Here is a 14,482-nt window from a genome sequence, read left to right on the forward strand (position 1 = left end):
TGAAACGTTGCCTGTGAAGCCTTTAAACGTTAACTTGACTTTAACTTGTACAAATAAAACTGACTTGACTCTAGAAAAATACATAGAATTCATTTTATTCAATGTGTTTCACAGACAGCTTACAGCAGAGAAATGTGGGTTTTCTAGTCTCAGAGACGTCTCTAGATTCAAGATTCTTTATTTGTCTCGTGCATGGTTATACAGGTATAACACGCAGTGTTTCTTGCCTGTGTTTTCTCCCAGAGTCGCCAGTTCAGGTTGGTTTTGTTAGTCATTCCCAGTTTAGGTTATCTTTAGGTTCTGTTTTTGCTCGGCGTGTTTCGGTTTGTGCCACCAACGTTTAAATAAAGCTCGCTCACATCCAAGCCAGTGCCAGCGTTTGGGTCCTCTCTCACACACCACACATCTGCCACTGCAGCTGTGACAGATTCCAGTTTTTGTTAAACCTTGAAGTGCCTTTTCAAGCTTTATTACATGATGGTGATAGAAAGACAATACAAAAGACCTGCCTTAAAAAAATAAGAACAAAACAAAACATAAATGTATAATTTATGCATAAACGGGCAACCGTGGCTCAGGGGGTTGGGAACCGTATCTGTAACCGGAAGGTCGGCGGTTCAATCCCCGGGCTCTCTGTCCTGGTCGTTGTGTCCTTGGGCAAGACACTTTACCCTACCACCTACTGGTGTTGGCCAGAGGGGCCGATGGCGCAATATGGCAGCCTCGCTTCTGTCAGTCTGCCCCAGGGCAGCTGTGGCTACAAACGTAGCTGCCTCCACCAGTGTGTGAATGCGAGAGTGAATGAATAGTGGCATTGTAAAGCGCTTTGGGTGCCTTGAAAAGCGCTATATAAATCCAATCCATTATTATTATTAATTTAACCTTAAGCAAACAGCCAAAATGCAAAAAGTGCATAGATTACACTTGTAGTGCAGAGAATATTTCACCATTTATGACTTGATTAGCTCATTATTACAGGATATATTCAAATTAACATGTCTCCTCTGAAGTCTGCAGCCTCTCCTGTGAGACTGACAAAGAAAGCAGCTTTACTTCTTGGTTTCTTTGACCAGTTGTTCCACTTGATCCACTCATGAAGTGCAGGCAGAGCTCATCCTGCCACGGCAGAGCAACACACTGGACCGTCACTGGTAGACCCTCGCCACCGGTCACTGCCTGAACACAAAAATAATACAACTGCAGTGAAGGTTCAGAGTAATGATCATATTTTCATAACATTCCAAAGGGAAAAAATGGCATTTTATATATAAGGAAAAAAAATGATATGTCCTTATGGTTCCGTAGTGGAGCTACACCAATATAGATCTGATACTAAGGGAAAATTAGAAACAAGCAGTTGAAAGACACAGGGAATGTGGGGAATGACGTGAAGTAAACATTCAGCTGGCTGAAGAACAACCTGGGCATGTCAGAGAAGTTGCAGCCTTTATTGGAAATTCTTCATATATTTTTAAATTATTTAAACTGCAGTGCAGCAGATGAACAGCTATACTGTAGGTTCCCTGGTATCACATGACTATCATGGTTCACACATTTCTTAAGAAAAAACAGAAATGACTCTACTTTTTAAGGAAACATAAGAAGGCTAACATCCAACAACATGCACAGAGGAGTAATAGGGAACATCAAACGATGAACTCTACATAGCCCGGGACAGATGTGCTACAGCAGCTGACTGAAACCACATTAAAGTACACTGACGCACATTTACAAGTATTCAAAACATAAATATATCTATACTTGAGACTTTACATCGAGGTCTTCTGAAATGTTGTGGCTGCACGAAAAGTTAGCCTGACAGTGAGTCCAAAATACCAGAATTACTAAACAGGTCAAAAAGGCGCAGTCCCCAAATATTGCTGGTGTTTCATGGGGAAGTTATGTATGTTTATGCATGAGTACATCTGCGATCTCACACATTGTCAAAGTGCAAAGTTTATCAGCGTAAATACATTTTTTTAGACTGATGTCGTTCAAAGGCCTGATTCTTTTGAGGATGGGGTCCAAAGTCAGTGTTTCTCTGCCTGTCTCTCAATTTTTTGGCCATTTCTCTTTGAACCCCATTGCACAGGCTGCGAAATTGAAGAGTTGGAAAAGGTTTTGTTGCTGCTGGCATTGTGTGACTCCTTTAGATTGGAGGCTGCAGGCCATCTCTGAGTTCACTGAGTAAGTTCAGTATTAAGTGTCTTTGTAATTCAGTTCCTTGGAAATGTTAAAGCTGAATGAATGCTGAACTCAGCTGCCAGGCTCTTAACATCAGCAGGTATCAAACTGATGATCAGTGAGACTTCAGCCTCTGTTTCTAGTCGTTCATGTTTCTAAAGTAGAATCACAGTGGCGATCAGTTAGAAGTCTATTTCTGCTGGTTTTTAACCTTTGCTATATGCTGTCAGCTTTGTGTTCATAACCAGATTTACCTAAGTAGAATTTTCAGGTATCTGTACTCTACTTGAGTACCTACTTTTTTTTCTGACACTTTTTTTTTTTAACTTTTACTGACTACATCTTAACACAAATATCTGTACTTTCTACTTCTTACATCTTCAGAGCGGACAGGTCACTCTTGGTTTGGCGGTATCATCCTGCTGTTTATGCTTGGGAGTTAAAGTTGGCTGGAAGGAGGTGACCGTATGTTGGGTTTAAGATTCTTCGGAAATCTTGTTAGAGCTACAGAAGAGGAGGAACCATGAGGGGAGTGCCGTTATTTTAAGTGGCAGTTAATTTCAAGTTCAAAGTTTCTCAGCTCAACAAATATCAGCAAACACACAAACTGTTTGTGTGCAGTTTGTCTCACAGTGTGTTGCTTGCTAAAGGTCCAGCAGCTGTATTTCACCAGAAGACTAAAGAATGAGAGCAAACTTCACTCTGAGATGGAGAAAGATGTAGAAAGGCAAAACAAACAAAGCCATACTAACTTTGTGTTATTCAAATGTTGCATGAAAAAACTGAATAGTTTTGTCCGGGGTAAACAGGTTAGCAAGATTTAATGTGGTAAATTCACAGTAAATCAGCCATGATAGCTGGTGAAACTGCTGACATCTTGTTGAATTCAGTTGTGTAAATCCGCAAAAGAGGAGCAGGCCAGCGTATCACAGCATGTACACTAAGAAAAACTTATTGGAGCTCACATTAGAAATGATTCTAAGACTGTTTTCTCTATGCTGAGCCACTACACAGATCTCATTGTTCATCAACCTGCTGAAGATCCCGTTAACCCTTGACTGTACTCTTTTTATAACATAAGAGTGTTCATAAGTGCACGTGGCACCAGGACACTCTAGGCCACAGGTCGATGATCAATTTTGTAATCGTATCACCAGACCTGAGGCCATATGTTTTGGACACTCGGGTAAAGAGAGGGGCTGAGCTGTCAACTGATCACCACCTGGTGGTAAGTTGGATCAGGTGGCGAGGGACGACGCTGGTCAGACCTGGCGCGCCCAAACGTACAGTGAGGGTGTGCTGGGAATGTCTAGCAGAGGCCCCGGTCCACGAGATCTTCAACGCACACCTCCGGCAGAGCTTCAACAGCATTCCGAGGGGACATTGAGTCCGAATGGACCATGTTCAGCACCTCCATTGCCGAAGCCGCTGCACGGAGCTGCGGCCGCAAGGTAGTTGATGCCTGTCGTGGTGGTAACCCCCGAACCAAATGGTGGACACCAGAGGTGAGGGGAGCCACCAGGCTGAAGGAGGAGTCCTACCGGGCTTGGTTAGCCAGTGGGACTCCGGAGGCAGCTGATCGGTACCGACAGGCCAAGCGGAATGCGGTGCGGGCGGTGGCAGAAGCTGGTGGAGCGCTGCTGACTTCGACTGAGAAAATTGTCAGGCAGTGGAAGGAATACTTCGAGGACCTCCTCAATCCCACTGGCACGTCTTCCATGGTGGAAGCAGAGTCTGGGGACGAAGGGGATGACCCACCAATCTCTGGGGGCGAGGTCACTGAGGCAGTTAAACAACTCCTTGGTGGCAGAGCCCTTGGTGTGGATGAGGTCCGCCCTGAGTTCCTGAAGGCTCTGGACGTTTTAAGGCTGTCTTGGTTGACACGTCTCTGCAATGTTGTTTGGAGATCAGGGGCAGTATCCCTGGACTGGCAGAGTGGGGTGGTGGTCCCATCTTTAAGAGAGGGGACCGGAGGGTGTGTTCCAACCGCAGGGGAATCACACTCCTCAGCCTCCCTGGGAAAGTCTACGCCAGGGTGCTGGAGAGGAGAGTCCGTCCGTTAGTTGAAACCTCAGATGCAGGAGGAACAATGTAGTTTTCATCCTGGTTGCGGAACACTCTTTATCCTCTCGAGGATACTCAAGGGTGCATGGGAGTTTCCCCAACCAGTCTACATGTGTTTTGTGGACTTGGAGAAGGCATTCAACCGTGTCCCTCGGGGGGTCCTGTGGGGGGTGCTCCGGGAGTATGGGGTGTCTGGCCTATTGCTACGGGCCACTCAGTCTTTATACGACCGTTGCAAGAGCAACGGACCTCATCTCTGCTTTTTGCAGACGATGTGGTCCTGTTGGCTTCATCAGGCGATGGCCTCCAGCTCGCTTTGGAACGGTTCACAGCCGAGTGTGAAGCGGTGGGAATGAGAATCAGCACCTCCAAATCTGAGGCCATGGTCCTCAGCCGGAAAAGGGTTGAGTGCCCACTCCGGGTCAGGGAGGAGACCCTGCCCCAAGTGGAGGAGTTTAAGTATCTCGGGGTATTGTTCCCGAGTGATGGGAGAAGGAAACGGGAGATCAACAGATGGATTGGTGCAGCGGCTACAGTGATGCGGACGCTGTACCGGTCCTGTTTTGGTGCAGCCGGTCGATCTACGCCCCTACCCTCACCTATGGTCACGAGCCGTGGGTAGTGACCAAAAGAACGACATCACGAATGCAAGCCGTGGAAATGGACTTCCTCCGAAGAGTGGCTGGCCTCTCCCTTAGAAATAGGGTGAGAAGTTTGGCCATTTGGGAGGGCCTCAGAGTAGAGCTGCTCGCCTCCACATTGAAAGGAGCCAGTTGAGGTGGTTCGGGGATCTGACAAGGATGCCTCCTGGGCACCTGCCGGGAGAGGTTTTCTGGGCATGTCCCACCGGGAGGAGGCCCTGGGGCAGACCCAGGACACGCTGGAGAGATTATATCTCTCAGCTGGCCTGGGAATACCTCTGTGTTCCCCCAGATAAGCTGGAGGAGGTGGCTGGGGAGAGGGAGGTCTGGGCTTCTCTGCTTGGGCTGCTGCCCCCGCGTCCCGGCCCCGGATAAGCGGAAGAAGATGGATGGATGGATGGATGGTGTTGAGGCAAAGTCACCGTCTAAAATGTAGACACCAGAAAATAGTGATTTTTATTTTATTTATTTACTTTTTTAAATTGTCTTTCACTGAGTGTGTCCTTGGTTGGATTTTCTGTAGCAGCTGGGTTCAAATAGGAGGCTTGAGGCAGAGATGAGATGCAGACCAACTGCATGTTTATTCACCAACGGTAAAATACCAAATCATAACACAAAATAAAACAATGTAGTCCAGTGGTGGGACAAGGTTTGCAGCAACAGCCTCTGATGTTAACTGGCAGCCCTTTATAAACTGCTGCCAACTGGCCCTGAAGCCATACCATTATCTGGGGTTACATAATAACTACACACACATTTTATCTAATAACCTTTATGAACACCAAATGAATACAGTAGACACGGAAAAATGCAAAAGTAATGTAATGAGTTGTGTAATGAATTGGTTTCACCTGTGAGTAATTAAATATACTGCATTACTTTCAACAAGTGTTCTGTGTAATATGTTTAATTAATAATTCTTTGAGTAACGACCCCAAAATGCACAAACATTTGACCAAACAGCATGCAGTTAATTTGCATGACTGTAATGTCTTCCGTATGGTATTCCAGTCCCTTCTTTGTAATATGTATGTTTTTAATCACATCTTCGTTTGATATTACAAATAAACTGACCCATGGAGAAAAGTTTCACTTCCAGACACACATATGCAAAATGATCAGTTCCAAAAGACTCAGAGTTTCCACCTCTTAACCACAGTCTTCTTAGTGCACTCTCTTTACAAAAATCTACTTTATTCTTTTTTAATGCTAAAACCCAGTTTGTCCTGAGACAAAGTGTTAGTAAATCTGGCTCTATGTTTTCAATCAGTCTTATCTCACTGGTACATGTTGCCTACCTCTTTGAAGAGTTTGTCCCACATGTCCTGATAACAGCCCTTATAGTTCTTGAGTTCCTCCTCATCCTTTGTGGTCACTGTGGAAACAGTGACTACACCCGCAGGAAAGTTTAGGAGATTGTGGAGCATCGTGTAGCTGGCAGCAGCTGAAAGTGTAGAAAACAAAAATAGATCAAAGATAAAGAAAAATATAAACACTGTTTTTAACCTTTACAAATGCAGTTGATGTTTAATTTAAATATAATTTAGTTAATGCAACAATACCTTTGCATTGCTCTTTATCCAGATGTTGTAATCCAGGTTACCTTTTTAAATTAAATTATGTCTTTTGCTTTTTAAATTTTACAGCTCTCTCTAGGAAACTATTCAAGTAAAAATATCTGTGATCTAATTTGTGACTGATGTTTCACACTTTAAACATCTTTAAAGTTCTTAGATTACAGTGTTTTAAAAACAAAGTGATAGATACAAAAACTAAGTTGTCTGTCATACTGAGTTAATCATACTTGAAAGTTTGCCACAGTATAAGAAGTTGTAGGCTGGTCCAATCACAGGACACAGCAGCACGTCAATTTTGCAACTCCTCCAATGTGCTATTGTCTCTTGAATGTAGTCCTAAAGAAAACACAGGAAATCTCAATTTCATCTTCAGACTTTCATACGTGACCATGCATCATCAGCTGACAGTACCTCAACAGCAGCATGTTGCTTCCACAGCTCTGGAACAGATCTAAAAATGATGCAGAATGTTTGGATATAATTCCTAGCACATGGAAATGTAACAAAGAAACTGAGATTCAAGCACAAAAATGAACAATAGCAAGAATACTTTCTCACCCAACTCCACAGAGAGCATCAAAGTTGGCAGAAACACGAGGAAACTTCCAAAAGAAGACAAACTGAGGTGTAAAATTAATTTTCCAACCAATCTCTAAATTAATATGTTCCTGTCACAGAATTAGAGGACTCACCACGGGTTTGAGCAAGAATGAAATGGTTTTCTTCAACCACTTGGGAAAGCCGTAAGGAAAAACCTGAGGCTCCAGACAAGGGTCCACAGGTCCCCCTTCCCTAAAATGAAAGAGATCATTGGCAGAGGAGAAAACAGTCTGTTCAGAGACACTGAACTGAGAATTACTGTAATGGTTTCAAAAAGAACCACAACCCCATGTTGTTCATAAAGACAATGGCAGCATGCTGATGTTTAGTGGTTAGAACTAAAAAGAAACAAAATCTCTAAATGTTACATGATTTAAGTTTAGAAAACAAATGGTACTAACTGACTTATTAAATGGAACAACTCACAGTTTTTGTAGCAGGGTGGTAGCTCCATCTGCAAATACACCCTTTAAAAATAGTTCAGGGATAATTTGATCCATCTTCAGTGGACAGTAAGGGACGAGCTAAAGACACAAATATCAACACTGAGGACCTATGACTCATATCACATGCGTGGCTTGACAGTGATCATAGTGTGTGTGGTGACATCTTACTGTGTGCCCTGCTTGCTCTAGCAGAGCTTTGACCTCTCTGACGCCTCGGGCCATGCTTGGAGATGGATGCGTGTAGCCATCGCTTTCCAAATAACCAATCCTTAGAGGTCGAGCTTCTGTATATCGAAGGGTCAATCATTTTTACTTCCTCAGTCAATTAAACATAATCAGTTTGCAAAGGTTAAGATTACAGCCTGTAAAGTTAGTTCTGTATCTCAGGACATTAATAACAGGTGAGGTAAGAGTAGGGATGGGTATCGTTTAGGTTTTATCCGATACCAGTACCAAACCGGTACTTTTGAAACGGTGCCGGTGCTTAAACGGTGCTCAAACTGATTGGCTAGAATCTAAAGTGTATCACAGCTCAGGAAAAAAAAAAGCACCGAAATAAAGCACCGAAATGTGCGCTGTTTTTTGGTCTGGTTACTACCGTTTATGTCAGAACCGGTGCCGTCATGGCACCGGATACCGGTACCCATCCCTAGGTAAGAGTAACATTAAGTGAAGCGTTAGGACAACTATGTATCCGCTTAATTTGTAGTTTTTAACCAAAAGAATAATCATTAACAGATTATATGAACCTCACAGTACAGGACACACCTCCATGTTAAAAGGTAATGGTGGAACAGTGGGGTCCAAAGAAAACATGTGGTCACAAAGAAGCGCCTGCATGCACAGAGCCAGGCTGTCCACATCTCTTGCCATGGGTCCAGGAGTTGACGACACTAATTTCATACGAAATATAAAGCAGTGACTCAAATATTTGAGACAGTTTGTGTCTGTGAACAGTGTTGGGGAGTAACGGAATACATGTACCGCCGTTACGTATTTAAAATACAAAATATGAGTAACTGTATTCCATTACAGTTACCGTTTAAAAAGGTGGTACTTAGAATACAGTTACTTTGTTGAAATAAATGGATTACACGGCGGTACTTCCCTGTTTCATATTGTCGCGGGTCAGGACTGTTTGGGTTTTGTTTGACAGCTACGTGCTGTTGTTCTAGGCGGCAACGTTACGGTTGCCATGGTTACAGGGTGACGCTCTCTCTCTGCGTGTTTCCTGGGTGAGAGAGCCCTTTTTGTTGTTGTTGTGCTAAGCTAATAGGCAGAATGCTACAGGCATAGCTCTAAAGAATGTAGCATCATAGGCAGTGTACTCGGTGCTGCAGGGAGAATGGACTGCCATACACGTTATGTGTCTGTGAGCGAGGAGGGAGAGAAAGGAAAAGTACGAGCTGTCGTCGAGCAGAAACGGGAGCTGGAAGCATGTAAATACAATAATAACCACTGCAGCCAAGAAGAGAGCCTGACGAGCCCAGTTGTAAGTAAGCTATTAAGACTCGACTGTACACCGTGTTCGTGTTTTCCTCCAAAAACAATAAGTTCCGTTGGAGCAGCCTTTCAACGCCTCTCTCTGTCTCTGGCTAGCAAAGTTGACCCAGACAACAAAGTAAAGCTATTTTTCGGCTATGAGCCCGAGGTATTAGTCAGAGGTCCCTTTACTACGGTTCGGAGCCGCGGACCTTCAGTAATCGTAATAAATCACACAGCAATAGTACATTCACGTAGTTGTAAACAGCATGATAATATATTAAGTAATCCAAAGTATTCAGAATACGTTACTCTCATTGAGTAACGTAACGGAATACGTTACAGAATACATTTTGGGGCATGTATTCTGTAATCTGTAATGGAATACATTTCAAAAGTAACCTTCCCAACACTGTCTGTGAAATATTGCTATACAGTGGTTATGTAACTACATTTACTTTATATGTAAAGTACATATGTTTCTTACCTGACTTTTGCCCTCGATAAATTGGACGAAGGCCCTGTAAACTAATCATTACACAAAAGTGTTAACAAAGACAGAGTTTAACTCAGTGTAACTCAATGTATAATAAATTTCCAGGAAACTGACTGAATGAGACCCACCTGAGCCGACCTGCAGTTGGCTTGAAACCACAGATTCCACAGAAGGATGCAGGAATACGGATACTGCCACCTATATCAGTGCCTATACCAAGCAGGGAGCCCCCTCCCCCGATGAGAGCCCCCTCCCCACCAGATGAACCTCCAGAGGTCTTCTGGGGGTTATGAGGGTTCACAGTCTGCCCGTAGATAGGATTACTGCAGTCATAGCTGTCAACAGACAGTTAATGAGTCTCTGCATATTATTTTCATTCATATTTTCATTATTTGCACATTTGGAATGGACAAAGGCAACTTAACACATGCACTCAGTTTTAAATGTGCTGTAGATTTTTATGTGAGTAACTGATAAAAGATGTACTTTAAAAGAGCTTGAGGCAAGTTGGTTCTCACAAAGGGAATAGCTCCTTGTTTCTTCAGGACTTGAACAAGCACACTGTCCTTTTCAGCGGGCTGGTCCAGGTTAATGACCACACCACAAGAACAGTCATGATTCTAGTGTTGGAAAAAACAAAGATGATAATGTTACATCAAATACCTGAGCTACGATGCTCGAGAATACTGTACCATACTTATAAATACTGATGGGAAATACTTTAACTGTAACTGAAATTTGCATTGCATAACCTTTGTAATACCTTAAATGTAATATTTTCTTTGATGCTAACTGGAACTCCGTACAAGAGACCATCCTTGTTGGAGCCAACGGTTGTCAGCTGGTCCAAACTCTCCAGCAAAATTTCAGTGCAGCAGTTCAGCTTTTTGTTTACAGCCAGAGTCTGTTGAAAGGAAACATCATCATCTCCATCACCTTTGTAAAATATTAAACTCTTGTTGGAAACACAAACATTACTTGACACATCAGTCTGTGTTGCTTATATGATTATTATTATCCAGTGTGTCTAAACTTTAACTGTAATAAGACACAATTCTGTGTAAAAAGAACTAAAAAGCAGTGAGTTATAAGTAGGAGTAATGTCAAAAATAAACAACATTAAGATAAGTCTGAGTAATTTAAATGATTACTTGTTTAAAAATGACTTTTGCTGTATTTGATCTATTATGAAAGATTTGTGTCATGCTGGATATTGAACCTTTTCCATGTAAGAGTAAAGCACATCCTCGGGGCGCAGTAAACCTTCGTTCAGCTGCTGTGTCAGAAATTATTTTTTGGAGCGGCACAAATAATTTCTGTGGCATCAGATTTGATGCAGAACAGCTGATTGTTCTGTAAATAGTTTGAAATGTTTATTTATTTATTTATTTATTTTAAAAACGCCTTGGCTGCATTTTTAGGTAAACAGCTGCAAAAAACTTTGTTTGCAAAACTCAGTAACTTTTTTGAAGAAGTAACTATATAATTAATTGCCCAGCATTGGTCATTATTTACTGTATTTTGCAGACAGAGAGCTACAGGACTCTCTCCCAGACCACAGACTCAGACTCATAATACAAGTCAGAGCTTTATAAAGAAAGAAAAAAAAAGAAAGTTGTGTTTTCGAAATTGGAGTTCAAGTTATTTTTACTTCCAATAGTGTTAACATCCTACACAGGTCATGAACAAGATTTTTTTTAAATTTTCATTGTAAGTGGGCTAAAGCAGTTAATTAAAAGTAGTCTAACATAAATGTAAACGTTGTAATTTGATTATTTTAATAAACATGTAACTTGGATGGATTTGATGCTGGCGTGACCACAGTGCACACGTCTGCTGTTGCTCACAGTGGTCCAAGTGTCCGCTCAGGGAGTTTGTGTGTTCGCTCAGACACGTGAAAAATTAGAGGGAACATTGCTGGTAAGATGTCATCAGAGCTGTAAATATTACTGCAGATGTTACTGTGTCAAAGTTACTGTGACTCAAACATAGAAAAATAGATTTTTTATTTCCCTCACCTAATTTTTAAAAGTATTTTATAGCATATAACACCTTTGGAAATATGCTTTGGTTCCCATTTAACTCCAGAAAATCATAAATCAAAATATGGATATTACCTGTCCACAGATTCATGGTGATGTAACTGCTCTTTTAACTGTCTGGTGTCTTTGCTTGATTTTTCTGAGTGAGAAATACTAAATGGTTATCCACTGACATAAACATTTATTGTTCAGCTAAATTAAAAAATAGTTTGTGGTAACTTACGTTTTAACATTTTGCTTGCATACAAATTAAATGCAACTAAATCCCATTAAATTTTTATCACTGTTGACTTAAAAGATTTCTAGTCCAACAACACAATAAACAATATAAAAAGTGTATGTAAATATGAATATAAAATAATAATGAAAAACACTTCTTGTAAAGCGTTAAATCAGCGTAACGATTATTTTTAAATGCAAAAAATTGATCAGCCAACATACTGGAAACTGTTCTCCTGAACAATTAACCGCCACTACTGTAGCTGGTGTTATTTAATGTTTTAAAGGTTTTCAAATCAACATTTCATATTTTTTATTTTATATATGTATCTGTTACACAATTTAAAACTTTAATAATCTCACAATGAATCAAAGCCTCGGATGTAATCCTTTTGAAACTACGTTTAAGCGTCCCATAACTTTGTATTGCAATTTACATTAATGATATTGGCTGTTGTAAAGGTCCAGTTTTGTTTATTGATCTAAGCCTGAGCAGCTACGCGTAGTTTCCAGTAGAGGGCTCTGTCGCTTAGTTAGCAGCAAGCTGCACTTCCAGCTTGTATTTGATTGCTTAGTTGATATTTTATTGTATTTTCTGCTTTGTTTGAGTTCATATTTGTAATAAGCGTCTAAGAAAATGTACTTTGTGTTTTTGTTTAGTTTTCACGGTGCATTGGCGCACCTCAGCACTGTTAGATTCTGAATGAATCTCAATGTAAAAATTAATGCACCCATCGAGGCTCTCTCTATTTCTTCCTTGGTCCGGGGGACTGCTACAGTGAAAACTCGGTTGCTGAGTGAAGACTACTTGCTAGCTGCCATGCCAGATGAGTGCAGCCCGTGCCTGTCGAGCTGGGTCCGTGTGTCAGCTGTGAGAGATTTCTACACCAGTCAACATCATCATTGCTTCATCGCCTACCTCCATTTTGAACTCTGATGGTCACTTTACAAAGGTGCAGGTGTTATGCCCATTAAGGACTTTGCTGATAACAAAGTTAAAATGTCTGCACACTAATTCAGAGTAACTTGCCTTAAATATGTTGTGGTTTACAGCCTTAAAGGTATACTGTATTGCACTAAGTAATTACAATCTTTAAATTGTATTGGTTTATTCTTCTTGAAAGTAACGTTATGGTATATCAGCAGGATTTACAGTTACATTTTGTCTAATATGTGGGTGCTAATCTGTTTATTTATGTGATGTAAACGTCTGATGTGAGCATTGTTTCCAAAAAGTTAAAGTAAGTCCAGACGTTATCACATAGAGCAACATACACATTACAGTAACAAAATGTTGAACCCTGCTGAAGAAGCCGACGACTCAGAGCAACAAGGAGTGAGAACCAGCAATCGGGAAAGGCATTTAACTGAAAAAGGTAAAGAAATGCAGGAATATGAGGCAAAGAAAAATGAGAAGGCATTTAACAAAGTTTATGACACTTGGAAGAAGGCAACTAAAGAAATCAGAACAAAGCTGAAAACTTTCTGCTCACCCAAAGAACTAAATAATATCAGTCATGACATAAGAGACAAGCACGCTGTAGTACAACAGCATTATGAACCCATTCGCCGCAGCCAATCCATGACGCCAGACATTGTTAAGCGAATGGATGCTTGTGCAGTGCTTACAACTGACATTTGTGAAGTTATTGCTAAACGACAGGAAAATATCAATCAGCTCTTTAATGATCGACTTTAAAAGGAAAGAGTACCGACATTTAGACCTCACAATACTACTCCAGAACGAGAAGAACTTAGCTTAGTTCAAGCCCTTGCCAGCTCTCTTATCCTAAACAGGCTTCCTGTACATGAGCCCACCATCTTTAGTGGCGACCCCCTAACGTTTATGGATTGGAAGGTATCCTTTATGGCACTAATTGGTGACAAACCTCTACCTGTGTGTGAGAAAATGTTGTATCTAAAGAGCTATCTTGCAGGTGAAGCATGAAAGGCGGTAGAGGGATATTTCTTCCGCAACAGTGAGCAGGCATACGCAGGCATTTGGAGCGTTCTAGAGGAAAGGTATGGCAGCCTATTCGTTATCTAAAGAGCCTTTAGGGCTAAACTCACAAAATGGCCTAAAATAGCTGCCAATGATCCTATAGCACTGAGGGAGTTTGCAGATTTTCTCCAAAGCTGTGCAGAGGCTATCCCCCAAGTCAAAGGCCTAGATATCCTTATTGATTGTGAGAAAAATCACAAGCTTCTAAGAAAACTGCCTAAGTGGATAGTACAGAGATGGAGCCGCATTATAGTGGAGGAGCTAGGCAAAAGCCAAGACTACCCCAACTTCGCTCGCTTTACAAAGTTCATACAAAACGAAGCTAAAGTAGTTTGCAATCCTGTTGCCTCACCATTCCTAATGAACGAAAGGGCATCAGAAGAGCGGAACGTTAAAAGAGCGAAGGCACTCAGTACTACCATTCAACCAAAGTCTCCACCGATCCCAGTATCCACTTCTAGACCTAAACCCCCATGTTTGTTTTGCAAAGAAGAATCGCATGGCATAGCTAAGTGTCCTGCTTTTGCAGCGAAAACTAGTGATGACAAGAAAGTTTACATTCAGGAAAATCCTCTCTGCTTTGGATGTTTGAGAAGGGGTCATGTAACCAAAGAATGCAGAGGACGTCTCTCCTGTAGTAAGTGTGGCCGGCGTCACCCCACCTGTCTACACACAAAAAGAGCGAATGAACCTAAAGAAAGCAAAACTGAGGATTCTAAATCCCCAGAT

General features: G+C 41.7%; 1 protein-coding gene and 1 pseudogene across 1 annotated transcript in view; both read right to left on the reverse strand.

Moving 5' to 3' along the window:
- Nucleotides 1-14,482, reverse strand: part of LOC120747113 (vitamin D3 hydroxylase-associated protein-like) — a 48,956-nt gene that overhangs the window by 18,010 nt on the left and 16,464 nt on the right. The window lies entirely within an intron of this gene.
- LOC120747077 lies at nucleotides 1,035-10,778 on the reverse strand (annotated as a pseudogene).

Source organism: Simochromis diagramma, unplaced genomic scaffold, assembly GCF_900408965.1.
Source record: "Simochromis diagramma unplaced genomic scaffold, fSimDia1.1 OVJJ01000419.1, whole genome shotgun sequence".
NCBI classification, from domain to species: domain Eukaryota; kingdom Metazoa; phylum Chordata; class Actinopteri; order Cichliformes; family Cichlidae; genus Simochromis; species Simochromis diagramma.